Source organism: Ovis canadensis, chromosome 15 (assembly GCF_042477335.2).
Source record: "Ovis canadensis isolate MfBH-ARS-UI-01 breed Bighorn chromosome 15, ARS-UI_OviCan_v2, whole genome shotgun sequence".
NCBI lineage: Eukaryota > Metazoa > Chordata > Mammalia > Artiodactyla > Bovidae > Ovis > Ovis canadensis.
In genome coordinates this window covers 24,370,932-24,398,609 of record NC_091259.1, presented here as the reverse complement: position 1 = coordinate 24,398,609, position 27,678 = coordinate 24,370,932, and the positions used below count along the sequence as shown (strand labels likewise).

General features: G+C 40.0%; 1 protein-coding gene and 1 pseudogene across 1 annotated transcript in view; one reads left to right on the top strand and one right to left on the bottom strand.

Annotated features, from left to right (window-relative positions):
- Positions 1–27,678, bottom strand: part of GUCY1A2 (guanylate cyclase 1 soluble subunit alpha 2) — a 468,086-nt gene that overhangs the window by 133,715 nt on the left and 306,693 nt on the right. The gene's annotated exons all lie outside the window — the stretch shown is intronic.
- Positions 12,137–26,881, top strand: LOC138420940 (kinesin-like protein KIF11 pseudogene; annotated as a pseudogene).

The following is a 27,678-nucleotide window of genomic DNA, read 5'->3' as shown; positions in this document are numbered from 1 at the left end:
TCCAGGTTATGTTGCCCTCTGAGGTTCCAAGGCTTGCCACAGACTCGCCAGTGAGAGTGTTTCCTGGTGTTTGGAAATTTCTCTTTTTTAAGACTCCCTTCCTGGAACAGATCTCTGTCCCTACCCCTTTTGTCTTTTTATCTTTTATATTTTTTCCTACCTGCTTTTGAAGACAATGGGCTGCGTTTCTGGGTGCCTGATGTCCTGTATCGGCATTCAGAAGTTGTTTTGTGGAATTTACTCAGCATTCAAATGTAGATGAATTTTTGATGAATTTGTGGGGGAGAAAGTGTCTTCCTGTCCTATTCCTCCACCATCTTAGGACTGCCTCTATTCCTAGTTTTTAAAGGAATCTCCATAATGACTCTATCAGTTTACATTCCCACAAACAAGGCAGAAAAATTCCCTTTTCTCCACCGCCTCTCCAGCAATAATTGTTGGTAGTTTATTTGATGATGGCCATTCTGACTGGTGTGCTTAATTCTGATTTCAGCATCCTTTGTGATGCTTAAATATTGTAAGTATTTACTCATGGTTCGACCCCATGGACTGTAGACTACAAGATTCCTCTGTCCATGGGATTCTCCAGGCAAAAATACTGGAGTGGGTTGCCATTTCCTTCTCCAGGGGATCTTCCCAGCCCAGGGATCAAACCTGTCTCCAGCGTTGCAAGTAGACGATTTTACCATCTGAACCACAAGGGAAGCTCAAAACTCCCCAAATTTCAAAGCATAGAACATGGTATAACAGTTAGGAATAACTCATTTCTAGAGGAAAGTTTTCTAATTATCAAGGTAAACATGGTGACTCAGTTCAGTTCAGTTCATTTGCTCAGTTGTGTCCAACTCTTTGCCACCTCATGAATCGCAGCATGCCAGGCCTCCCTGTCCATCACCATCTCCGGGAGTTCACTCAGACTCATGTCCATCGAGTCCGTGATGCCATCCAGCCATCTCATCCTCGGTCATCCCCTTCTCCTCCTGCCCCCAATCTCTCCCAGCATCAGAATATTTTCCAATGAGTCAACTCTTCGCATGAGGTGGCCAAAGTACTGGAGCTTCAGCTTTAGCATCATTCCTTCCAAAGAAATCCCAGGGTTGATCTCCTTCAGAATGGACTGGTTGGATCTCCTTGCAGTCCAAGGGACTCTCAAGAGTCTTCTCCAACACCACAGTTCAAACGCATCAATTCTTCAGCGCTCAGCCTTCTTCACAGTCCAACTCTCACATCCATACTTAACCACAAGAAAAACCATGGCCTTGACTAGATGGACCTTAGTCAGCAAAGTAATGTCTCCGCTTTTGAATATACTATCTAGGTTGGTTATAACTTTTCTTCCAAGGAGTAAGTGTCTTTTAATTTCATGGCTGCAGTCACCATCTGCAGTGATTTTGGAGCCCCAAAAATAAAGTCTGACACTGTTTCTACTGTTTCCCCATCTATTTCCCATGAAGTGATGGGACCAGATGCCACGATCTTCGTTTTCTGAATGTTGAGCTTTAAGCCAACTTTTTCACTCTCCTCTTTCACTTTCATCAAGAGGCTTTTTAGTTCCTCTTCATTTTCTGCCATAAAGGTGGTGTCAAATATGGTGACTAAATCCTAAAAAATCTAATATTTTAATTAGAGCAAAGTGATGAAATATTGTATTAAATGTCCAGTTCCAATATCACCTTTTCTGTGAATCACTCCATGGCTCTTCCATTAGTTCTTAGTAGCAAAACTAATCCTTTCTTTTACTTTCAACAACACTTTTCACACCTCTATACTAGAGCTTTCATTATGTTTTAATCAATATGTATCAATGCATAAACAATATGTATCCCCAGCTACAAAATAAACTCGAAATGAATAAAAGACCTAAATGTAAGGTCCTTAAGAAAAGGATCATGTATTTTTAATGCCTGTATTCATAGTGATCATCAATGTGTCTTAAATATAACTATTTAGTAAATATATATCAAATGATTACATAAATTTATTATATTTAACTATAAATATAATTAAAATAGTTTATCTCAGTTTAGTCACTCATCATGTCCAATTCTGTGACCCTATGTACTGCAGCACGCCAGGCTTCCCTGTCCATCACCCACTCCCGGAGCTTTCTCAAACTCATGTCCATTGAGTCAGTGATGCCATCAAACCATCTCATCCTCTGTCATCCCCTTCTCCTCTTGCCTTCCATCTTTCCCAGAATCAGGGTCTTTGCCAATGAGTTAGTTCTTTGCATCAGGTGGCCAAAGTATCAGAGCTTCAGCTTTAGCATCAGTCTTTCCAATGAATATTCAGGACTGGTTTCACTTAGGATTGACGAGCTTGATCTCCTTGCAGCCCAGTGGAGTCTCAAGAGTCTGCTCCAACACTGCAGTTCAAAAGCATCAGTCCTTTGTGCTCAGTTTTCTTTATGGTCCATCTCTCACCTTCATACATGACTACTGGAAAAACCACAGCTTTGACTAGATGGGCTTTTGTGGTAAAGTAATAAGCAATGTCCCTGCTTTTTAATATGCTGTCTAAGTTGGTCATAGCTTTTCTTCCAAGAAGCAAACGTCTTTGCATTTCATGGCTGCAGTCACCATCTGCAGGATTTTGGAGCCTAGGAAAATAAAGTCTGTCACTGTTTCCATTGTTTCCCCATCTATTTGCCATGAAGTGATGGGACAGGATGCCATGACCTTCATGTTTTGAATGTTGAGTTTTAAGCCAACTTTTTCGCTCTCCTCTTTCACTTTCATCAAGAGAATCTTGAGTTCCTCTTCACTTTCTGCCATAAGAGTGGTGTCATCTACATATTTGAGGTTATTGATATTTCTACTGGCAATCTTGATTCCAGGTTGTGTTTCATCCAGCCTGGCATTTCACATGATGTACTCTGCATAGACTTTGAAGTCTTTGCATTGGATTTCTTTGGTGGTTCAGATGGTAAAGCATCTGCCCACAATGTGGGAGACCTGTGTTCAATCCCTGGGTTGGGAAGATCCTCTGGAGAGGAAATGGCAATCCACTCCAGTACTCTTGCCTGGAAAATCCCATGGATGGAGGAGCATGGTAGTCTATAGTCCATGGGGTCGCAAAGAATAGGACACGATAGAATGACTTCACTTCATTTTTCACTCTGCATAGAAGTTACATAAGAAGGGTGAAAATATACAGCCTTGACTTACTCCTTTCCCAATCTGGAATCAGTCTGTTGTTCCATGTCTAGTTCTAACTGTTGCTTCTTGACCTGCATACAGATATCTCAGGAGGCAGGTAAGGTGGTCTGCTTTTCCTATTATTTTAAGCACTTCCCTCAGGTTTTTTGAGATCCACACAATCAAAGGCTTTAGAATAGTCAATGAAGCAGAAGTTCTGGAATTCTTTTTCTTTTTTTAAAACTAATTTAATTGGAGGCTAATTTGTATACAATATTGTGGTAGTTTTTTCCATACATAGACATGAATCGGCCACGGGTCCACATATGTCCCCTCATCCTGAAGCCCTCTCTGATGTCCCTCCCCTTCCCATCCCTCTGTGTTGTCCTGGAGCACCAGCTTTCAGTGCCCTACTTTATGCATCAAAATTGCACTGGTCATCTATTTTACATATCGTAATACACGTTTCAATGCTATTCTCTCACATCTTCCCACCCTCACCTTCTCCCACATGGTCCAAAAGTCAGTTCTTTACATCTGTGTCTCTTTTCCTGCCTTGCATATAGGAACATTGTTACCATCTTTCTAAATTCGATATACATGGGTTAATATACTGTACTGGTGTTTCTCTTTCTGACTTACTTCACTGTGTATAATAGACTCCAGTTTCATCCACTTCATTAGAACTGACCCAATGCATTCTCTTTTAAAGCTCAATAATATTCCAATATGTATATGTACCACAACTTCCTTATCCATTTATCTGCCAGTGAACATCTAGGTTTCTTCCATGTCCTAGCTATTGTAAACAGTGCTGCAATGAACATTGGGGTTCATGTGTCTTTTTCAATTCTGGTTTCCTCAGTGTGTATGCCCAACAGTGGGATTTCTGGGTTTTATGGCAGGTCTATTTCCAGTTTTTAAGGAATCTCCACACTGTTCTCCATAGTGGCCGTACCAGTTTGCATTCCCACCAACAGTGTACGAGGGCTCCCTTTTCTCCACTCCCTCTCCAGTAATTATTGTTTGTAGATTTTTGATGGTGGCTATTCTGACCAGCATGAGATGATATCTCATTGTGGTTTTGATGTTGAGCATCATCAAGATTTCATGTGTTTGTTAACATGAAAAGATGCTCAACATCACTCATTATTAGAGAAATGCACATCAAAACCACAATGAGGTACCATTTCACACCAGTCAGAATGGCTGCGATCCAAAAATCTGCAAGCAATAAATGCTGGAGAGGGTGTGGAGAAAAGGGAACCCTCCTACACTGTTGGTGGGAATGCAAACTAGTACAGCCACTATGGAGAACAGTGTGGAGATTCCTTAAAAAATTGCAAATAGAACTACCCAGCAATCCCACTTCTGGGCATACACACCGAGGAAACCAGAATGGAAAGAGACACATGTACCCCAATGTTCATCGCAGCACTGTTTATAATAGCCAGGACATGGAAACAACCTAGATGTCCATCGGAAGATGAATGGATAAGAAAGCAGTGGTACATATACACAATGGAGTATTACTCAGTCGTTAAAAAGAATTCATTTGAATCAGTTCTGATGAGATGGATGAAACTGGAGCCGATTATACAGAGTGAAGTAAGCCAGAAAGAAAAACACCAATACAGTATACTAACACATATAAATGGAATTTAGAAAGATGGCAATGACGACCCTGTATGCAAGACAGCAAAAAAGACACAGATGTGTATAGCGGACTTTTGGACTCAGAGGGAGAGGGAGAGGGTGGGATGATTTGGGAGAATGGCATTGTAACATGTATACTATCATGTAAGAATAGAATCGCGAGTCTATGTCTGACGCAGGATACAGCATGCTTGGGGCTGGTGCATGGGGATGACCCAGAGAGATGTTATGGGGAGGGAGGTGGCAGGGGGGTGCATGTTTGGGAACACATGTACACCTGTGGTGGATTCATGTCAATGTATGACAAAACCAATACAGTATTGCAAAGTAAAATAAAGTAAAATAATGAGAAAAAAAAAGATTTCATGTGTTTGTTAGCCATCTGTATGTCTTCTTTGGAGAAATGTTAGTTTAGTTCTTTGGTCCACTTTTGATTGGGTTGTTTGTTTTTCTGGTATTGAGCTGCATGAGATATCAATTAGCTCTAACTGGTCCATTGTATCATTTAAAGCTTGTGTTTCCTTGCTACTTTTCTTTTTGGTTGCTCTATCCATAGGTGAGTGGGGTATTGAAGCCCCTACTATTATTGTATTACTGTTAATTTCCCCTGTCATACTTGTTAGCATTTACCTTACATATTGAAGTGCTCCTTTGTTAGGTTCATATATATTTATAATTGCTATATCTTCTTCTTCTGTTGACCCTTTGATCATTATGTAGTGTCCTTCTTTGTCTCTTATCATGGTCTTTATTTCAAAGTCTGTTTTATCCGATATAAGTATTGCTACTCCTGCTATCTTTTGGTCTCCAATTGCATGAAATATCTTATTCCATCCCCTCACTTTCAGTATGTATGTGTCCCTAGGTTTAAGGTGGGTCTCTTGTAGACAACATATATAGTAGTTTTATTTTTGTATCCATTTGGCCAGTCTTTGTCTTTTGGTTGGAGCATTTAATCCCATTTACATTTAAGGCAATTATTGATAAGTATGACCCCATTATCTTTTACTTTGTTGTTTTGGGTTCATTTTAATAAACCTTTTGTGTGTGTGTTTCCTGTCTAGAGGAAATCTATTAGCATTTGCTGAAGAGCTGGCTTGGCGGTGCAGCTTTGTTTGTAAAGCTTTTGATTTCTCCTTCATATCTAAATGATATAATTCCTGGGTAATCTTGGTTGTACATTTTTCTCTTTCTTCACTTTAATTATGTCCTGTCATTCCCTTCTGGCCTGAAGAGTTTCTATTAAAAGATCAGCTGTTATCCTTATGGGGATCCCTTTGTGTGTTTTTTGTTGCTTTTCCCTTGCTGCTTTTAATATTTGCTCTTTGTGCTTAATTTTTATTAGTTTGATTAATAAGGAAAGTTATGACCAACCTAGATAAGATATTAAAAAGCAGAGACTTTACTTTGCCAACTAAGGTCCATCTAGTCAAGGCTATGGTTTTTCCAGTGGTCATGTATGGATGTGAGAGTTGGATAGTGAAGAAAGCTGAGTGCCAAAGGACTGGTGCTTTTGAACTGTGGTGTTGGAGAAGACTCTTGAGAGTCCCTTGGACTGCAAGGAGATCCAACCAGTCCATCCTAAACGAGATCAGTCCTGGATGTTCATTGGAAGGACTGATGCTGAAGCTGAAACTCCAATACTTTGGCCACCTCATGTGAAAAGTTGACTCATTGAAAAAGACCCTGATGCTGGGAGGGATTGGGGGCAGGAGGAGAATGGGACGGTAGAGGATGAGATGGCTGGATGGTATCACTGACTCGATGGACATGGGTTTGGGTAGGTTCTGGGAGTTGGTGATGGACAGGGAGGCCTTGCATGCTGTGATACATGAGGTCACAAAGAGTCAGACATGACTGAGCGACTGAACTGAACTGGAGTGCTTCACTTTGGATTTATCCTGTTTGGGACACTCTGGGTTTCTTGGACTTGGGTGGCTATTTCCTTCCCCATTTTAGGGAACTATTGGACTATTATCTTCTCAAGTATTCTCTCATGTCCTTCCTTTTGGTCTTCTTCTGGTACCCCTATGATTCGTATGTTGGGGCATTTAACATTGTCCCAGAGGCCTCTGAAGTTGTCCTCATTTCTTTTAGCTCTTTTTCCCTCTCTGCTTCATTTATTTCTACCATTCTATCTTTCACCTCACTTATCCTCTCTTCTGCCTAGTTATTCTACTGTTGGTTCTCTCCAGAGTGCTTTTAGTCTCAGTTTTTGCATTGTTCATTATTGATGGCCACTTCTTTATTTCTTTTAGGTCCTTGTTAAATATTTCTTGCATCTTCTCTATCCTTGTCTCTACTCTATTTATTTGTAATTGCATTTTGTCTTCAAGATTTGGATCATCTTTACTAGGATCCAATTCTTTTTCAGGTAGACTCCATATCTACTCCTATTTTGTTTGATTTGGTGGGTTTTTATCATGTTCCTTCACCTGCTGACTATTTCTCTGTCTTTTCATTTGGTTTAGATTGCTGTGTTGGGGTGCGATTTCTGAAGGCTGGAAGTTCGTGGTTCCTCTTAGTTGTCGAGTCTCCTCCCTGTGGGTGGGGTTTGACCAGTGGCTTGTCAAGGTTTCTTGGTTGGGAGAACTTGTGTCTGTGCTCTGGTGGGCGTAGCTGGATCTCTTTTCGCTGGAGTGCAATGAAGTTCCAGGAGTGAGTTTTGGGGTATTTTTATGGGTTTTGTATGGCTTTGGGCAGCCCATCTTTTAATGTTCAGTGTTGTTTTCCTGTTTGGTGGGGCATAAGCGTGGTGTGTCTTGCAGTGGAACTTGTTGGCTCGTAGATGGAGCTTGGTTTCAGTGTAGGTATGGAGACTTTTGGGTGAGCTCTTGTCTATTAATGTTACCTGGAGTCTAGAGTTCTCTGATGTTCTCAAGTTCTGGAGTTAAGCCTCCTGCCTCTGAATTTCTGCCCTTCTGTTACAGCAGCCTCAAGACTTCTCCATGCAGCACTCTCCACATCCAGGAACATCCAGAGAGATTCACAGAGATACAAAGAAGAGAAGAGTGTGGGAAGAGATAGAGTGACCCAGAGGAGAAAAGGGAGAGCCTAAAGGGGAGAGAGCAATCAGGTTCAGTTGCTCAGTCATGTCTGACTCATTGAGACCTCATGAACTGCAGCATGCCAGGCTTCCTTGTCTATCACCAACTTCCAGAGCTTACTCAAACTCATGTCATTGAGTTGGTGATGTCATCCAGCCATCTCATCCTCTGTCATCCCCTTCTCCTTCCTTCAATCTTTCCCAGCATCAGGGTCTTTTCCAAAGAGTCAGTTCTTTGCATCAGGTGGCCAAAGTATTGGAGTTTCAGCTTTAGCATCATTCCTTCCAATGAACACCCAGGACTGATCTCCTTTAGGATGGACTGGTTGGATCTCCTTGCAGTCCAAGGGACTCTCAAGAGTCTTCAACACCACAGTTGAAAAGCACCAATTCTTCTGCACTCAGCTTTTTTTATAGTCCCACTCTCTCATCCATACATGACTATTGGAAAAACCATAGCTTTGACTTGTTGGACCTTTGAGAGCAATCAAGCCAGTAATCAAATCCCTAAGTGAAAATGGATACTGAAGATTAGATTCTTAAAGGTACAAAATTGATAACAAATATAAAAAAGCAGAGATTAAAAACCTAGAATAGACATTAGAGTTTCAAAAATACAATAAAATAAATACAAAAGAAAATTGATCCCCCATATTAAAAAATATATATGTAATTGTTTTTTAAGAAATAAAGGGTTTTTTTTTTTTGGAAAGGTAATAAATAGTAGGCTATAAAAATGAAAGTTAAAGGAGTATTAAAGAACTAAAATATTTTTTAAATTAAAAAGTTATGTTAGTAAAAATATAACTAGGAATTTCTTTGGAGATGCTGTGTGGTGTCAGTTCACTATCAGTCCCTTGTTCAGGCTTGTACTTGTTCTCAAGGTCTATAGTTGCCCCTTAAATGCACAGTCTCAACATTAACTGCAGTTCTAATCTGTTGTACCTGTCACTTCCAGAGAAGTCCCCCCTTCTTTGTTTATTTTGGGTTCTTCTTTTTGCAAGTCTCTTCAGAGTCTAATTTCTGCCCTGACACGAGGGGGTGAAAGTGGTCACTCATTTAGGCTCACTTGTTCAGTTGTGCTGTGGAGAGAGATGGTCACTACAAACGAATTCCGCTGGCATGTGTGGAGAGTGCTCACAGTGGATGGACCACACTGGGCTTGCCAGAGACCAAGGCAGCATGAATTTCCTGGGTCCACACTGCTCAGGCTCCAGGGTGCTCTGCAATGGCATTGTCCCAAGTGGACCTTGTGTTTCATGTACTTCCCAGGTCTAAGCTGCTCAGGTTCTCGGGTGTTCTGCAAGGGCACAGACCCAGATGGGCTGTGGGGTTTGCGACCTTCCCGGTCCAAATTGCTCAGGCAACTGGGTGGTTGGCAAGCGCACTGTCCCAGGTGGGCCTTGCATCCACGCACTTTCCAATCTTGGTGACTCAGTTTCCTGGGTGCGCCATGAGGGCACAGTCCCAGGTGTGCCATGTGTCTCCTCTGGGGAGCTAATCTCAGGCTGTGACACTCCTGGCAGATGTGAACCATCGAGGATCCCAGGAAGACGTCATTATCAACTCGCAGCCTGCTTACAGTTTGGTGGAAGATGCAGTCTCTGGGGCTGAGATTGCAGGAGCCCCTTGCCTTCCATCTCTGGCTGTTGTACACCTGCCTCTCTGCCTCTGGGGAAGGAGGGCCCTAAACAGCAGCTGGCTTGCTTTCCTTTGGTAATCACTAGGGCATGCACAATCCTTTATTCTGTGAATGCGCCAGGGGTCACCATGCTGTGTTAGGTCTTCCACAGGAAAGGGACTTTTTTTGTGTGTGTCTCCGGTAATCCCATGGTTTGGGCTGCTATGGCACATGAGCCCTACAGACTATCCTCAGGGCATTCAAAGGTGGTCCTTACGCTAAGGACCAATGATGGAGCTCACACTTTTCTGTTCAGACTCCACTTGCTGTTGCCAGATGCAAGCATCTAAGCTACTTTACTGCAAGTAGTTAAAGTTAGGTGCGTCTTCTGTGTTCTTCCCCCTCCCCTCCCCCCCCCCCCCCCCGGTTATGTTGCTCTCTGAGATTCCAAAGAGCCCCACAGACACACCTGTGAGAGGGTTTCCTACTGTGTGGAAATTTAGTCCTCCTTCAAACTCTGTCCCAGGTTAGGTCTCCATCTCTACATCTTCTGTCTCTGTTTTTGTCTTTATATTTTGTCCTACTTCCTTTTGAAGAGATTGGCCTGCCTTTCTGGGTGCCTGGTGTTCTCTGCCACCATTCAGAAGATGTTTTGTGAAAGTGGCTCAACATTCAACTGATCTTTTGGTGTATCTGTGGGGAAGAAAGTGGTCTCCCCATACTATTGCTCCACCATCTTGGAACAGCTTCTTCTCTTGCCTTTTCTATGATCCAGTGGATGTTGGCAATTTGATATCTGTTTCCTCTGTCTTTTCTAAATGCAGCTTGAACATCTGGAATTTCTCAGTTCACATATTGTTGAAGCCTAGCTTGGAGAATTTTGAGCATTACTTTGCTAGAGTGTGAGATGAGTGAAATTGTGTGGTAGTTTGAACATTCTTTGGCATTGTCTTTCATTGAGATTGAGATGACAACGGACCTTTTCCAGTTCTGTCGCCACTGCTGAGTTTTCCAAATTTGCTGACATATTGAGTGCAGCACTTTCACAGCATTATCTTTTAGGATTTGAACTAGTTCAGCTGGAATCCAATTACCTCCACTGGCTTTGTTTGTAGTGATGCTTCCTAAAGCCCGTTTGACTTCACACTCCAGGAAGTTTGAAGTGGCTCTAGGTGAGTGGTCACACAATCATGGTTATCTGGGTCATTATGAACCAGAGAGCTAACACCAAAAAAAAAAAGATGTCCATTTCATCATAGGAGACTGGAATGAAAAAGTAGGAAGTCAAGAGATACCTGGAGTAACAGGCAAGTTTGGTCCTGGAGTACAAAATGAAGCAGGGCAAAAGCTGGCAGAGTTTTGCCAAGACAATGTACTGGTGATAGCAAACACCCTCTTCCAACAAGAAGAGGGTGTTTTGGATAGTTCTCCTGTGTATTTTGGATAGTTCTCCTGTGTATTCTTGCCACCTCTTAATATATTCTGTTTCTTTTGGGTCCATGCTGTTTCTGTCCTTTATTGTGCCCATCTTTGAATGAAATGTTCTCTTGGTAGCTCGAATTTTCTTGAAGAGATCTCTAGTCTTTCCCATTCTATTGTTTTCCTCTATATCTCTGCATTGATCACTTAGGAAGGCTTTCTTATCTCTCCTTGCTATTCCTTCTAACTCTGCATTCATATGGCAAAGCTTTCTCCTTTGCCTTTCACTTCTCTTCTTTTCTCAGCTATTTGTAAGACCTCCTTAGACAACCATTTTGCATTTTTGCATTTCTTTTTCTTGGGCATGGTTTTGATCACTGCCTCCTGTACAATGTTATGAAGCTCCGTTCATAGTTCTTCAGGCCTTCTGTCTATCAGATCTAATCCCTTGAATCTATTTGTCACTCCCACTGTATAATCTCAAGGGATTTGATTTAGGTCGTACCTCAATGGTCTAGTGGTTTTCCCTACTTTCTTCAATTTAAGTCTGAATTTTCCAATAAGGAGTTCATGACCTGAGCTACACTCAGCTCCTGGTCTTGTGTTTACTGACTGTATCGAGCTTCTCTGTCCTCGGCTACAAAGAATATACTCATTCTGATTTCTGTATTGACCATCTAGTGATGTCTATATGTAGAGTCATCATCTCTTGCATTGTTGGAAGAGGGCGTTTACTAGCACCAGTGCATTGTCCTGGCAAAACTCTGCCACCTTTTGCCCTGCTTCATTTCATACTCCAGGACCAAACTTGCCTGTTACTCCAGGTATCTCTTGACTTCCTACTTTTGCATTCCATTCTCCTGTGATGAAATGGACATCTTTTTTTCATGTTAGCTCTAGAAGTTCTTGTAGGTCTTCACAGAACCGTTCAACTTCAGCTTCTTCAGCATTAGTGGTTGGGGGCATAGACTAGGATTACTGTGAAATTGAATGGTTTGCCTTGGAAATGAACAGAGATCATTTGGTTGCCTTTGAGATTACACTGAAGTACTGCATTTAGGACTCCTTCATTGACTATGAGAGCTACTGCATTTATTCTGAGGTATTCTTTCCCACAGTAGTAGGTATAATGGTCACCTGAATTAAATTTGCCTATTCCAGTCCTATTCTGGTGAGTCGTGGCTGTGGCACAGGAGTGGCTAGCGGTGGTTGGGTGGTGCAAGAGCAGTGAGTGGCAGAGAGGACCCCTTGGACCCCATGTCCAAGGTCAGGATCGGTGGCCATGAGGACATACCCCACTTCCAAGGTAAAGAGCAGCGGCTGTGCTTTGCTGGAGGAGCCGTGAAGAGATACCCCATGTCCAAGGTAAGAGAAACCCAAGTAAGAAGGTAGGGGCTGAGAGAGGACATCAGAGTGCAGCCAGATTGAAGTCACAATCACAGAAAACTAGCCAATCTGATCACACGGACCACAGCCTTGTCTAACTCAAAGAAACTAGGCTATGCGGTGTGGAGCCACCCAAGAGGGACAGGTCATGGTGGAGAGGTCTGACAGAATGTGGTCCACTGGAGAAGGGAATGGCAAACCACTTCAGTATTCTTGCCTTGAGAACCCCATGAACAGTATGAAAAGGCAAAAAGATAGGACACCGAAAGATGAACTCCCCAGGTCAGTAAGTGCCCAATATGCTACTGGAGATCAGTGGAGAAATAACTTCAGAAAGAATGAAGGAGTGGAGCCAAAGCAAAAATAACACTCAGTTGTAGATGTGACTAGTGATAGAAGCAAGGTCCAATGCTGTAAAGAACAATATTGCATAGGAACCTGGAATGTTAGGTGGATGAATCAAGGTAAACTGGAAGTGGTCAAACAAGAGATAGCAAGAGTGAACGTTGACATTCTAGGAATCAGCAAACTAAAATGGATTGGAATGGGTGAATTTTACTCAGATGACCATTATATCTACTACTGTGGGCAGGAATCCCTTAGAAGAAATAGAGTAGCCATCACAGTCAACAAAAGAGTCTGAGGTGCAGTACTTGGTTGCAATCTCAAAACAACAGAATGATCTCTGTTCATGTCCAAGGCAAACCATTCAATATCACAGTAATCCAAATCTATGCCCTGACCAGTAATGCTGAAGAAGCTGAAGTTGAACGGTTCTATGAAGACCTACAAGACCTTTTAGAACTACCACCCCCAAAAAGATGTCCTTTTCATTATAGGGAACTGGAATGCAAAAGTAGGAAGTCAAGAAACACCTGGAGTAACAGGCAAATTTGGCCTTGGAGTATAGAATGAAGCAGGGCAAAGGCTAATAGAGTTTGGCCAAGAGAACTCACTGGTCATAGCAAACAACCTCTTCCAACACCACAAGAGAAGACTCTACACATGGACATCACCAGGTGGCCAACACCAATATCAAATTGATTATATTCTTTGCAGCCAAAGACAGAGAAGTTTATACAGTTAGCAAAAACCAGAACATGAACTGACTGTGGCTCAGATCATGAACTCCTTATTGCCAAATTCAGACTTACAAAGTGGGGAAAACCACTACACCATTTAGGTATTACCTAAATCAAATCCTTTATGATTATACAGCGGAAGTGAGAAATATATTTAAGGGACTATATCTGATAGACAGAGTGCCTGATGAGCTATGGAAAGAGGTTCGTGACATTGTACAGGAGACAGGGATCAAGACCATCTCCAAGGAAAAGAAATGCAAAAAAGCCAAATGGCTATCTGGGGAGGCATTACAAATAGCTGTGAAAAGAAGAGAAGTGAAAAGCAAAGGAGAAAAGGAAAGATATACCAATTTGAATGCAGAGTTCCAAAAAATAGTAAGGAGAGATAAGAAAGCCTTCCTCAGTGATCGATGAAAAGAAATAGAGGAAAACAATAGAATGGGAAAGACTAGAGATCTCTTCAAGAAAATTAGAGACACGAAGGGAACATTTCCTGCAAAGATGGGCTCGATAAAGGATAGAAATGGTCTGGACCTGACAGAAACAGAAGATATTAAGAAGACGTGGCAAGAATACACAGAAGTGTACAAAAAAGATCTTCACGACCCAGTTAATCATGATGGTGTGATCACTCACCTAGACCCAGACACCCTGGAATGTAAAGTCAAGTGGGTCTTACGAAGCATCACTATGAACAAAGCTAGTGGAGGTGATGGAATTCCAGTGGAGCTGTTTCAAATCCTAAAAGACGATGCTGTGACAGTGCTGCACTCAATATGCCAGCAAATCTGGAAAACTCAGCAGTGGCCACAGGACTGGAAAAGGTCAGTTTTCATTTCAATCCCAAAGAAAGGCAATGCCAAAGAATGCTCAAACTACCACACAATTGCACTCCTCTCACACGCTAGTAAAGTAATGCTCAAAATTATCCAAGCCAGGCTTCAGCAATACGTGAACTGTGAACTTCCAGATGTTCCAGCTGGTTTTAGAAAAGGCAGAGGAATCAGAGATGAAATGGCCAACATCTGCTGGATCATCAAAAAAGCAAGAGATTTCCAGAAAAACATCTATTTCTGCTTTATTGACTATGCCAAAGCAAAGCCTTTGACTGTGTGGATCACAATAAACTGTGGAAAATACTGAAAGAGATGGGAATACAAGACTACCTGACTTGCCTCTTGAGAAACCTGTATGCAGGTCAGGAAGCAACATTTAGAACTGGACATGGAACAAGAGACTGGTTCCAAATAGGAAAAGGAGTGTGTCACGGCTGTATATTGTCACCCTGCTTATTCAACTTTTATGCAGAGTACATCATGAGAAACGCTGGACTGGATGAAGCACAAACTGGAATCAAGGTTGCTGGGAGAAATATCTATAACCTCAGATATGCAGTTGACACCGCCCTTATGGCAGAAAGTGAAGAAGAACTAAAGAGCCTCTTGATGAAGGTGAAAGAGGAGAGTAAAAATGTTGGTTTAAAGCTCAACATTCAGAAAACTAAGATCATGGCATCTGGTCCCATAACTTCATGGCAAATAGACAGAGAAACTGCGGAAAGAGTGGCTGACTTTATTTTGGGGGGTTCCAAAATCCCTGTAAATGGTGATTGCAGCCACGAAATTAAAAGACACTTAGTCCTTGGAAGGAAAGTTATGACCAACCTAGACAGCATATTAAAAAGCAGAGACATTACTTTGCCAACAAATGTCCAACTAGTCAAGGCTATGGTTTTTCCAGTAGTCATATGTGTATGTGATAGTTGGAGTATAAAGAAAGCTGAGCACCAAAGAATTGATGCTTTTGAAGTATGGTGTTTTAGAAGACTCTTGAGAGTCCCTTGGACTGCAAAGAGATCCAACCAGTGCATCTTAAAGGAGATCAGTCCTGGGTTTTCATTAGAAGGATTGATGTTGAAGCTGAAACTCCAATACTTTGGCTACCTGATGTGAAGAGCTGACTCATTAGAACAGACCCTGATGCTGGGAAAGATTGAGGGCAGGAGGAGAAGGGGACAAAAGAGGATAAGATGGTTGTATGGCATCACTGACTCAATGGACATGATTTGAGGTAGGCTCTGGGAGTTGGAGATGGACAAGAGGCCTGGCATGCTTCAGTTCATGGGGTCACAAAGAGTCAGCCATGATTGAGCAACTGAACTGAACTGATTCCAATCCATTTTAGTTCACTGATTCCTAAAATGTCAATATTCACTCTTACCATCTCTTGGTTGATCACTTTCAATTTCCCTTGACTAATGCACCCAACATTCCAGGTTCCTATGCAATGTCGTTCTTTACAGCATCGTAGTTTACTTCCATCACCAGTCACTTCCACAACTGGGCATTTTTTTCACTTTGGCTCAGCCTCTTCATTCTTTCTGGAGCTATTTCTCCACTTCAGTACCATATTGGGCACCTACCAATCTGAGGAGTTCATCTTTCAGTGTCATATCTTTTTGCCTTTTCATACTGTTCATGGAATTCTCAGGGAAGCATACTGAACTATTAAATATAATTAAAATAACACATAATTATAAATGATAAACTACAATGCACAGTATAATTTTAAAATTATAATTATAAAATTTAAAAACAAAATATAATTAAAATAAGTTATTCCAATTATTTGCTCATTTGCCCCATTTATTTTATAAACACCAATTAGTCTTGTGTGCAGCGGAGATCTGGGTATGATAAAAGTTACCTCTAAATTACTGGAGATGCTTCTATTATGATAAGAATTACAATATATTCTATTGGGTAAGATTTAATTTTGCTGTTACCGTTGTTTAGTTGCTAATTGTGTCCTACTCTTTGAGACCCCATAGACTGTAGCTGCCAGGCTCCTCTCTTCATGGGATTTCCCAGGCAAGAATATTGGAATGGGTTGCCATTTCCTTCTCCAGGGGATCTTCTTGACCCTTAATAGGAATATATAGATTTCATATGAATGCATCCTAACACTTTAACATTAAAAAGCTTTATTGCATTAAATTCTATTACATTTAAAGGAACATGAATCTCATGAAATAGGGATACCAAAATTATCACTTGATTTTCAGAATCATTCAGGAAATATGCATAAAAAATGATTCAGATACCCTTGGACCTATAATGAATTTCTGAATCTTCACTTCAAGATCCATTATCTGATGCTAGAAAATGGAAATTAAGATTGTATGATAAGAACAGAGAGATGATGCAGTGTGAGTCAGCAAAAGTTTTATCCTAAACACTAAAATATATTTCCACCAAAGAACTCTCACTCAGGAAGAGTGGCCATTTACCATTTTCCCTTAAAAACTCCATGTCTTTTGTTAACCACCACATTTATCTCATACCTTTGTATTTCTATACAATTAAAAAGCCTAGAATGCTGTTAGTTATATAATTATAAACTTACTTCTGATTTTCAAATATTAGAACATATAGGCAGTAAATTATTTGTATAAATTGAATTGCTCTGCAGTCATTCTGAACATGCATGTTGCTGGAGTATGATCTCTTTTTGGAGTCTCTATCATCATCAAACTTATCAGCATCTAAATGTGTATTTCTAGAATTTGTAACACAGGAATAAATAAAGATTAGTTAGGTATATGTTGTACTTTCGTCTGAGGCATATAGCTTGTAATAGTATGGATGAGATAAACTAATATGTTACAGAATGATATAACAAATAAATCCAATGAAGTGCACAACATAAATATAAGAAATTCACATCAAAGTCAATACGTGATCATGTAAGATTTCATAATATTTAGTTTCCAAATATTTAAAGTCATACTGGCTATCAGATATAATAGGATCAAGAACTTGGTTTAAGATAGACATTAAAAAAACCTACATTCATATATGAAATTCTCAAAATTACTCTAAAAAGATTATTTATTTATGGCCTTGCTGGGTCTTCATTGCTGCACATGGGCTTTCTCTAGTTCTGACAAGCAGGGTTTATGCTTCATTGTGGTACTCAGGCTTCTCACTACAGTGGTTTTTTCTTGTTGTGGATCACAGGCTCTGTGTGTGTGGGCTTCAGTAGTTTCTGTCCACAGGCTTACTTGCATGTGGGATTTTCCTGGACCAGGGCTTAAACTCATGTCCTTTGCATTAGCAGGTGGATTCTTCATCACAAGGCAAGTCCCACAATTATTCTTAGACACCCACCATAAAGAAAAATATATATATAAATGATGTTTTTTTTCATCATGCCAACCTAGGTTATGCTTCAGTGTCAATACAACCTTCAAATCATAATGTACTAAAATAACAAAGGTTTATTTCTGATTGATGGTGCATATTCATGCGGGTTAAAGAATTGGGGTAGAGGAGAGAAATCTGGGGCTACATTTCTTCTCTCCAGGGATAATACTGACAGAACATCCTCATCTGAAGTTGGTTGCCATTGCTGAAGAAAAGAGGTTCTGATTGTACACTAGCTCTTATAGTTTTCTCCCAAATTTGACAAATATAGCTTCTCTCACGATTAATTTACACCAGTAAGTTATATCATGACCATTTTTAACAGAAAGAAGATGAGGAAATGCAACCAACCTTGTGCCCAGAGAAGGGTCAGAAATACTTGGTAACTAGTATTAATGAGAACACGAATGGATATGTAATCATTCAAAAGTTTTCAAATAAATAGATGTATGTAAAGTGCAAGTAATACATCCTTGTGATGTTTTTCTTTCCTTGAAGATACATTTCACATTTTCACCTGAAAATCTTGGATGAAACACCTTAGCAATGCAGCTTTCCATTAAAGCTCAATTCTTTTCTCCTCTTCCTTCACATCAGTCAGATCCATACAGGCTCAGCGGAACTGAATACTTGTGAAAAAATTTTACTGGATTCTCTTCAAAACAATGTCAACTTTGTTTTCACAAGGAGCAGGGAAAGTAAAAGAATTATATACCAATTAACTTGCTTTTTAGGCTCTTGTCTTGAGTTACAGTTAAACAAGTAGACACTATAAACATAACAGCAGCAACAATAAAAATTGGTTCAAATAGATGACTATGATCTGTATTCTTTTATAATTATCCCAGCCTTTCTTAATAGACACATCTAAAATAGTGCATCTCATTTACTTTCAGTATCTCTAACCTGTTCTTAAATGACATTAAATAAAAATAAAGATGACTAAACTAAGTTTGGAGATGGAAAAGATAGTGCTTATGCAAATGTCAGAAAAATCTTACATCCTTCTTTGAAAATAAAAGAGAAGGCTTAAATACCAAAAATATTATATAACAACTGCTATCCCACACATTATATTTGCTTTTATCTAACTTTAAATTCATCTATCTCAGTATATTTTCTCAACACTTTATAATCAAAGTCCCCACATTATTCCAGAAATAAAGATGATATAAATAAACTTCTTAGATTATAAATTACATTATTTTAGCTTTAGATTATTTAAAATAATTTCTTTAGACTTTCTTTTAGAATATCATCCCCGAGAATGTTCAAGTAGTATCTGGGCAATTTCATGGAAAATTGGGTACAGTAGGGAGGAGAAAATGTCATTGCTAATTTGATAGGGATTGCACTGAATATGAAGATTGCCTTGTGTAGTATAGTAACTTTGACAATACTGATTCTACCAATCCATGTACATGGTGTATCTTTCCATCTGTGTGTTTTTTTTTTTTATCAGCATCTTATAATTATCAGAGTATAGGTCTTTATACCCTTAGGTAAATTTGTGCTGTGCTATGCTAAGTCACTTCAGTCATGTTTGACTCTATGTGGCCCTGTGGACTGTAGCCTTCCAGGCTCCTCTGTCCATGGGATTCTCCAGGCAAGAATACTGGGTTGCCATGCCCTCTTCCAGGAGTTCTTCCTGACCCAGATATAGAACCCACGGCTCCTGTGGCTACTGCACTGCAGCAAATTCTTCACTGTTGAGCCACTGGAGAAGCCCGAGGTAGATTTATTCCTATTTTATTCTTTTTTATGTCATGATAAATGGGATTTTTCTTGAATTTTCTTTCTGATCTTTAATTATTTGTATATATAAATGCAACAGATTTCTGTGTATTAATTTTGTAGCCTTCAATTTCACCAAATTAAATGATTAGTTCAAGTAATTTCCTGGTAGCATTTTAAAGATCTTCTATGTATAGTAAGCTTTCCTGGTGGCTCAGACGGTAAAGCGTCCGCCTGCAATGAGGGAGACCCGGGTTTGATTCCTGGGTCCAGAAGATCCCCTCGAGAAGGAAATGGCAATCCACTCCAGCACTCTTGCCTGGAAAATCCCATGGATGGAAGAACCTGATAGGCTACAGTCCATGGGGTGGCAAAGAGTTGGACACGACTGAGTGACTTCACTTTCACTTTTTCTATGTATAGTATGTCAATTGCAAACAGTAACAGTTCAACTTCTTTTCAATTTGGATTCCCTTTACTTCTTTTCTTCTCTGACTACTGAAGCTTGGACTTTGAAAACTATGCTGAGTGATGATGGTGACAGTGGACATCCTTGTTTTCTTACTTAGAGGGGATGCTTTCAGCTTTTCACCATTGAGTCAAATGTTAGCTGTAGGTCTGGTTTATATGGAATTTTTCTTATGTTGAGTTATGTTCCCTCTAACCCACTTCAGCCTTCTTGCCTGGAGAATCCTGGCAGGCTACAGTCCATGGGTCACAAAGAGTCGGACAAGACTGAAGAAACTCAGCATGCATGCATGCATGTTCCCTCTATGTCCAGTTTCTGGAGATATATATATTTTTTAATCATAAATGCTGAGCTTTGTTTATATATATATATATATATGTATATATATATATATATATATATAATCTTTGTCTGGCTTTAGGATCAGGGTGATGGTGGCCTTAAAGAATGAATTTGGAAGTTTTCTTTTCTCTGCATATTTTGGAACAGTTTCAGAAGGATAGTTGTTAACTCTTCTCTAAATGTTTCATAGAATTTGCCTATGAAGCCATAAGGTCCTGGACTTTTGTTTGTTGGGAGTTTTAAAATCACAGTTTCAGTGCTTGTGATTGGTCTGTTCATATTTTCTATTTCTTCACGGTTCAGTCTTGAGAGAGTGCACATTTCTAAAAATTTGTCCATTTCTTCCATTTGTCCATTTTATTGGTATACAGTTGATCATAGTAGTCTCTTATGATCCTTTGTATTTCTGTGGAGTCAGTTGTAACTTATTTTTCCATTTCTAATTTATTTGAGTCCTTTCCCTTTATTCTTAATGAGTCAGGCTAAAGGTTTATAAATTGTATTTACCTTTCCAAAGAACCAGCTTTTAGTTTCATTGACCTTTGAGATTGCTTTCTTGGCCTCTATTTCATTTATTTCTGCTCTGATCTTTATGATTTCTTTCCTTTTACTAACTTTAAGTTTTGCTTTTTTCTTCTCTATTTGTTAGGTATAAGTTTAGGTCGTCTATTTGAGATTTTTCTTGTTTCCAGAGGTAAGATTGTATTGTTATAAACTTCCCTCTTAGAACTTCTTTTGCTGCATTCCATAGGATTTGGACTTCTGTGTTCTCACTTTCACTTGTCTCCAGGTATTTTTTTTATTTCCTCTTTGATTTCTTCAGTGATTCACTGGTTGTTTAGTAGCATATGGTTTAGCCATCATACATTTCTGTTTTTTATATTTTTTTTCCTTCTGGTTTATTTCTAATCTCATAGCATTGTGATTAGAACAGATGCTTGACATGATTTCAAATATTTCAAATTGGCAAAGGCTTTCCTTTTGGCCCAGCATGTGTTCAATCCTGGAAAATGTTCATGTGCATTTGAGAAGAATATGTAGTCAGCTGTTTTTGATTGGAATACTTTACAAATTTCAGTTAAGTCCAATTGTTCTAATGTGTCATATAAGGCCTGTGTTTCCTCATTAATTTTCCCTCTGGATGATCTGATCATTGATGAAGGTGGGTTGTTAAGATCTCCCACTATTATTGTGTTACTGTTGATTTCTCATTTTATAGTGTTTTTTTCTTTCTTTTTTTTGCCTTAGATACTGAGGTACCCTTATGCTTGGTACATATATATTTATTATTGTTATATCTTCTTATTGGCTTGAACCTTTGATCATTATGTAGTGTCCTTGTCTTGTATAACCATTTTTATTTGAAAGTCTATTTTGTCTGATATGAATACTGCTACTGCAGCTTTGTTTTGATTTCCATTTGCGTGAAATACCTTCTCCCATTCCTTTATTTTCAGTATGCAAGTGTCCCTCCATCTAAGGTGGGTGGGTCTCTTGCAGACAGCATATATAATCTTGCTTTTGTATCTACCCAGCCAGTCTATGTCTTTTGGTTGGTGCATTTAATCCATTTGTATTTAAGGAAATCCATTTACCTTTAAGGTAGTTTAAGGTAATCATCAATATGTATGATCCTATTATTATTTCTTAATTGTTTGGGGTTTATTTTTTGTAGGTCTCTTCCTCCTCTTTTGTTTCCTTTAGCATTTGCTGTAAAGCTTGTTTGGTGGTGCTGAATTCTCTTAACTTTTGCTTTTTTGTTAAGCTTTTGATTTATCCATCATATCTGAACAAGGGTCTTGTTTGGTAGAGTATTCCTGGTGTAGGTTCTTCACTTTCATCCCTTTAGATAAATTATGCCATTTCCTTCTGGTTTATAGTGTTTCTGTTGAGAAATGCGCTGATAACAGTATGGGAACTCCACTGTATGTTATTTGTCATTTACCCCTTTTTGCTTTTAATATTATATTTTTGTCTTTATCTTTTTTTTTCCAAAAAAATAAAAAACCCAAGAAACTCCAAAGTTTGATTACTATGTTTTTGGCGTCTTCCTCCTTCAGTTTATCATGTCAGGGACTCTCTGCACTTCATGAACTTAATTGACTATTCCCTTTCCCATGTTAGGGAAGTTTTCAGCTATTATTTCTTCAAATATTTTCTGGGTTCCTTTCTCTCTTCTTCTAGGAACACTTTAATGTGAATGCTGGTGTATTTAATGTTGTCCCAGAGGTCTCTTAGGATGTCTTCTTTACATTATTTTTTCTGTATTCAGATTTGAGGCAATAATTTCCACCATCCTGTCTTCCAGATCACTTATCTGGTCTTATGCCTAGTTATTCTGCTACTGATCCCTTCTATTATATTGTTCATCTGTTTGTTTCTTATTTAGTTCTTCTAGGTATTTGGTAAACTTTTCCTGCATTTTAGCCATTATTTTTCTGACATAATGGATCATCCTTACTATCATTATTCTGAATTCTTTTTCTGGAAGGTCATATATCTCCATTGCATTTAGTTTTTTTGGGGGGGGGTTATCTTGTTCTTTCATCTGGGAGAAATCCTCTGCATTTTCATTTTATTAACTTTCTGTGATTGTAGTTTTCATCAGGAAGATGTGGGATTGTAGTTCTTGCTTCTTCTGTCTGCCCTCTGGTGGACGAGGATAAGAGGCTTGTGCAAGCTTACTGATAGGTGGGACTTGGCGGTGGTAAAACTAGGTGTTGCTCTGGTGGGCAGGGTAATGCTTAATAAAACTTTAATACAATTGTCTGCTGATAGATGGGGCTGCTCTCCTTCCTTGTCATTTGTTTGTCCTGAGGCAAACCAGCCCTGGAGTCCATAGGGAAGAAGGCTCATCCAAGGGGCACCAGGACTGCTGCTTTCAAGGTCCCCATTCCCATGGTGAGCCACTGTCAACCAACACCTCCAGAGAAGATTCTCCAACACTAGCAGGTAGGTATGGTACAGTCTTCTGTAGGGTCATTGCTCCTTTCCTCTGGGTCCTGGTGTGCACAATGTTTTGCTTGTGTCCTCCAAGAGCAGGGTCTCTCCACCAGTTCTGGGAAGTCCTGAAATCAAATTGCACTGATCTTCAAAGTCAGGTTCTCTGTAGATTCCTAGCCTTTTTGCCAGATTTCTTCACTGGAAGCCTGATATTGGGCTCAGAACCTTCACAATATTAAGAAAACTTCTTTGGAATTATTGCTCTCTAGCTTGTGGGTTTCCTCTTTCCCCACAATGGGTATGAGGTTTGATTTTATAATGATTTCACCCCCTGCCATCCTCCTGCAGCTCCTCTTTTGTCTTTGGGCATGGGGTATCACTTTTTGGTGGGTTCCATGTCCTCCTGTTGATGGTCTTTCAACAGCTAGCTGTGATTTTAGTGCTCTTACAGGAAGAGATGAGTGAATGTCCTTCTACTCTACTATCTTCAACAAGGATGTCTTAGCTGAAGCCCTAAATTCATCCAATTTTTTCATTGAGGTTGAAACTGTCCATTAAGCAAGTCTTTCGAATGCAAAAATTCAGAATCAGCAGAATAAGAATCACCTAAATAGTACTTATTAAAAATTAGATCTCTAGACCCCATTTAGGCCTGTTAAAATTTAGGTATAAGACGAAGCTATTTGCATAGTAAAGTAATGCTCAAAATTCTTCAAGTTAGGGCTTCAATAGTGAACCAAGAACTTCCAGATGTACAAGCTGGATTTAGAAAAGGCAGAAGAGAGACGGAGACCCGACGGTCATCTGGTTTCCTGGAAGTCGAATGCAGAGGGGCTTGTAGGCTGTGCAGAGGCAACCCAGACCATTTAATTTGGCAGAGTGGAAAGCTAATGCCCATTTGGTAGTAGAATGTGATTATGTGTGGAAGGAAGTTAGTGTTCGAACTGGAGGACTGGTGGACAAAAGCTCAAGTAAAACATACACTTTTGATACGGTTTTTGGAGCAAGTACTAAACAAATTGATGTTTACTGAAGTGTTGTTTGTCCAATTCTGGATGAAGTTATTATGGGCTATAATTGCACTATTTTTGCATATGGCCAAACTGGCACTGGAAAAACCTTTACAATGGAAGGTGAAAGGTCCCCCAAGGAAGTGTATACTTGGGAGGAGGAACCTTTGGTTGGTATAATTCCACATAGTCTTCATCAGATTTTTGAAAAACTTACTGATAATGGTACTAAATTTTCAGTGAAAGTGTTGCTATTGGAAATCTACAATTAACAGCTCTTTGATCTCCTTAATCCATCTTCTTATGTTTCTGAGAGACTGCAGATATTTGATGATCCCCGTAACAAGAGGGGAGTGATAATCAAAGGTTTAGAAGAAATTATAGTACACAACAAGGATGAAGTCTATCAAATTCTGGAGAAGGGAGCAGCAAAAAAGACAGCTGCAGCAACTTTGATGAATGTCTACTCTAGTCGATCCCACTCAGTTTTCTTTGTTACAATACACATGAAAGAAACTACAGTTGATGGAGAGGAGCTTGTTAAAATTGGAAAGTTGGTTGATCTTGCACGCAGTGAGAATATTGGCCATTCTGGAGCAGTTGACAAGAGATCTCAGGAAGCTGGAAATATCAATCAGTCCCTGTTGACTCTGGGAAGGATTATTACTGCTCTTGTAGAAAGAACACTTCATGTTCCTTATCGAGAATCTAAACTGACTAGAATCCTCCAGGACTCTCTTGGGGGACATACAAGAACATCTATGATTGCAACAGTTTCTCCTGCATCTCTCAATCTGGAGGAAACTCTGAGTACATTGGAATATGCTCATAGAGCAAAGAATATACTCAATAAGCCTGAGGTTAACCAGAAACTCACCAAGAAAGCTCTAATTAATGAATATACAGAAGAGATAGAGTGTCTGAAATGGGATCTTGCTGCAACTCTTGAAAAAAAATGGAGTGTACATTTCTGAAGAAAATTTTAGAGCTATGAGTGGAAAACTAACTGTTCAAGAAGAAGAAATTGTAGAATTGGCTGAAAAAATTGCTACTGTTGAGGAAAAGCTAAATAGGGTTACAGAATTGTTTATGGATATTAAAAATGAACTTAATCAATGCAAATCTGACCTGCAAAGTAAGACACTGGAACTTGAAACCACTCAACAACATTTGCAGGAAACGAAATTACAGCTTGTTGAAGAAGAATATATCAGCTCAGCTTTGGAAAGTACTGAAGAGAGACTTCATGATGCTGCCAACAGGTTGCTTAACACAGTCAAAGAAACTACAAAAGATGTATTTGTCTCCATTCTAAACTGGATCATAAGAAGGCAGTTGATCAGCATAATAAAGAAGCTCAAGATGTTTTTGGCAAAAACTTGAATAGTCTGTTTAATAATATGGAAGAATTAATTAAGGATGGCAGCACGAAACAAAAGGCCATGCTAGAAGTTCACAAGACCTCAATTGGTACCCTGCTGATGTTCAGTGTCTCTGCATTAGACACTATTACTGCAGCAGCACTTGGATCTCTCACATCGATTCCAGAAAATGTGTGTACACTTGTTTCTCAGATGTCTAATACGATATTGAAAGAATAGTCGTTAGCAGCAGAAAGTAAAACTGTACTTCAGGAATTGATTAACACAGGAAACTATGAAACAGGAAGGTCTGGCTCCTTCAGAAAATTGTAAACAAAATCCCTCTCCTAGGACCATGTAGGAAGGAGCCTGGCAGCAAAGCCCAGGGCTTGGAACCCTGCAAGCTCACCCTATCTGCATCTTACCACCACTTGGATGTTCTTTCCCATTTCATCTTTCTTCTTCACAGATGAATTTGGCTGAGATGCCACAACTGTCCCCTAAGAAGGCCGGGTCACGGACTTGGGTGCCATGGGGCATGGAGTGGCTTGGCAGCTGGCATGGACCTGGGTGCCCTCCTCCCCTGTCTGATGCTGGCGTGCCCGTGGAAATCACTATCGCCCAGGAACCATGACTGATTGTGGCGTCTGGCCTGCACTAGCCCGAGCCTTCCAGTCACAAACCTAGTCTCTGTTCCAAGCCCAAGAAACCTAGCAACCACTCAGCGCCTCACTTTTATAAAGGAGCCGACTGGCTGGGTCAATGGCAGCACTGGCGTGCAAAGTACCATGGGACACAGTTTCATCACCAGACCCTGCCCCAGGGCGTGGCCTGTGGAAAAGCAAATGGCTGGTCCATCGGTGCCAGCCTGGAACTCATAGTCTAGTGGGAGACTGTCCCTGAGTAGTGAATGAACATCTCTAGGCCAGAGTTTCCTCATCTGCACAATGGGACTGATAGCAACTGTCTCAGACAGTTGTGTGAAAATTAATGAGCTGGTGAGGGTAAATAGTTTAGGCTAGAATGACCATGTAAAAGCTCTGGAAACCTAGCTGTGATTGTAAATGATATTAGATAATTGTAAGATAGTGCTGTGGAAGCACAGAAAAGAGAGGCCCAAAGCAAGCCCCTTTCTCAGAGGAAGCATCCAGAATCATCTGGAAGAATAATTAGGAAATGTTAAGGCTACCATGGGTACTAAATCATGATGAAAAAGAGACTGAATGTTACTTTAGGACTACGAATTTATCTTTGAGTGATGACAACTCGTCCTTGCCAAATGATTCCAAGCAAGAAAGCAAGGTCATATTTGTGTTTTCCAACCACGGTCCTGCAGTAGCTGTTGCAGGCTCAATCTACGTGGACCAGCATCCTGCAGGCCTCTCAAGGAGGTTGCGCAAACACCCGTGGCTGTCAGCCTACAACTTCCTGCTGGCGACTCTATCTGGCTCCTCTTGCGCGCAGTGACTGCCTGCTTCCATAGGAGTACTCTGGGCTTTTTGGCAGTGTTTACAGTTACTCAACCAGATTAGATGTGGGTTGCAAACCCAGGAAATAAAGAATCATGGGCCTGTGCTATACTCGGCTCTGGGAACTTAACTTAACTTAGCCCACAGGAACCTAGGTATCTTTGTAGTTTCCTAAATGATGATATGATGATGGCCAGATGGGGTGGAAATTTTGCAGGCCTCCTTAACTGTTCCTCTGCTTATTAACCTACCTTCTTCCCCAAGGAACTGACACATCTACAGCTTAGATGAATGGTCATCTCACCCTGCATAGCTGGTTGTCTACTGATATGTCCTCTTAGATGGCTCAACAGCATCTAGATGAACCTATCCAAAATGGAACTCTTCACCCTAACCCCCTTTATCTCCACCCTGATCTTTCTCATCTAGACACATGGTTCTAACCAGACCTTTGATTCCTTTGTTCTCCTTGTCCAATGCAGACCTGTTGGTTTTATCACTTTTGCCCTCCACTCTAGTCCAAGTTTCTTTTATCTCTACCCTGAATAACTATTCTTAATAAACTCCTTAACAGGTTTAAAAAAAGAGAAAAGAAAGAAAATGCAGAAGAACCAGAGATTAAATTGCCAACATCTTCTGGATCATAGACAGTTCCAGAAAAACATCTACTTCTGCTTCAATGATTATGCTAAAGCCTTTGTGTAGATCACAACAAACTGGAAAATTCTTAAAGAGATCAAAATACCAGACCACCTTACCTGCCTTGTGTGAACCCTATATTCAGGTCAAGAAACA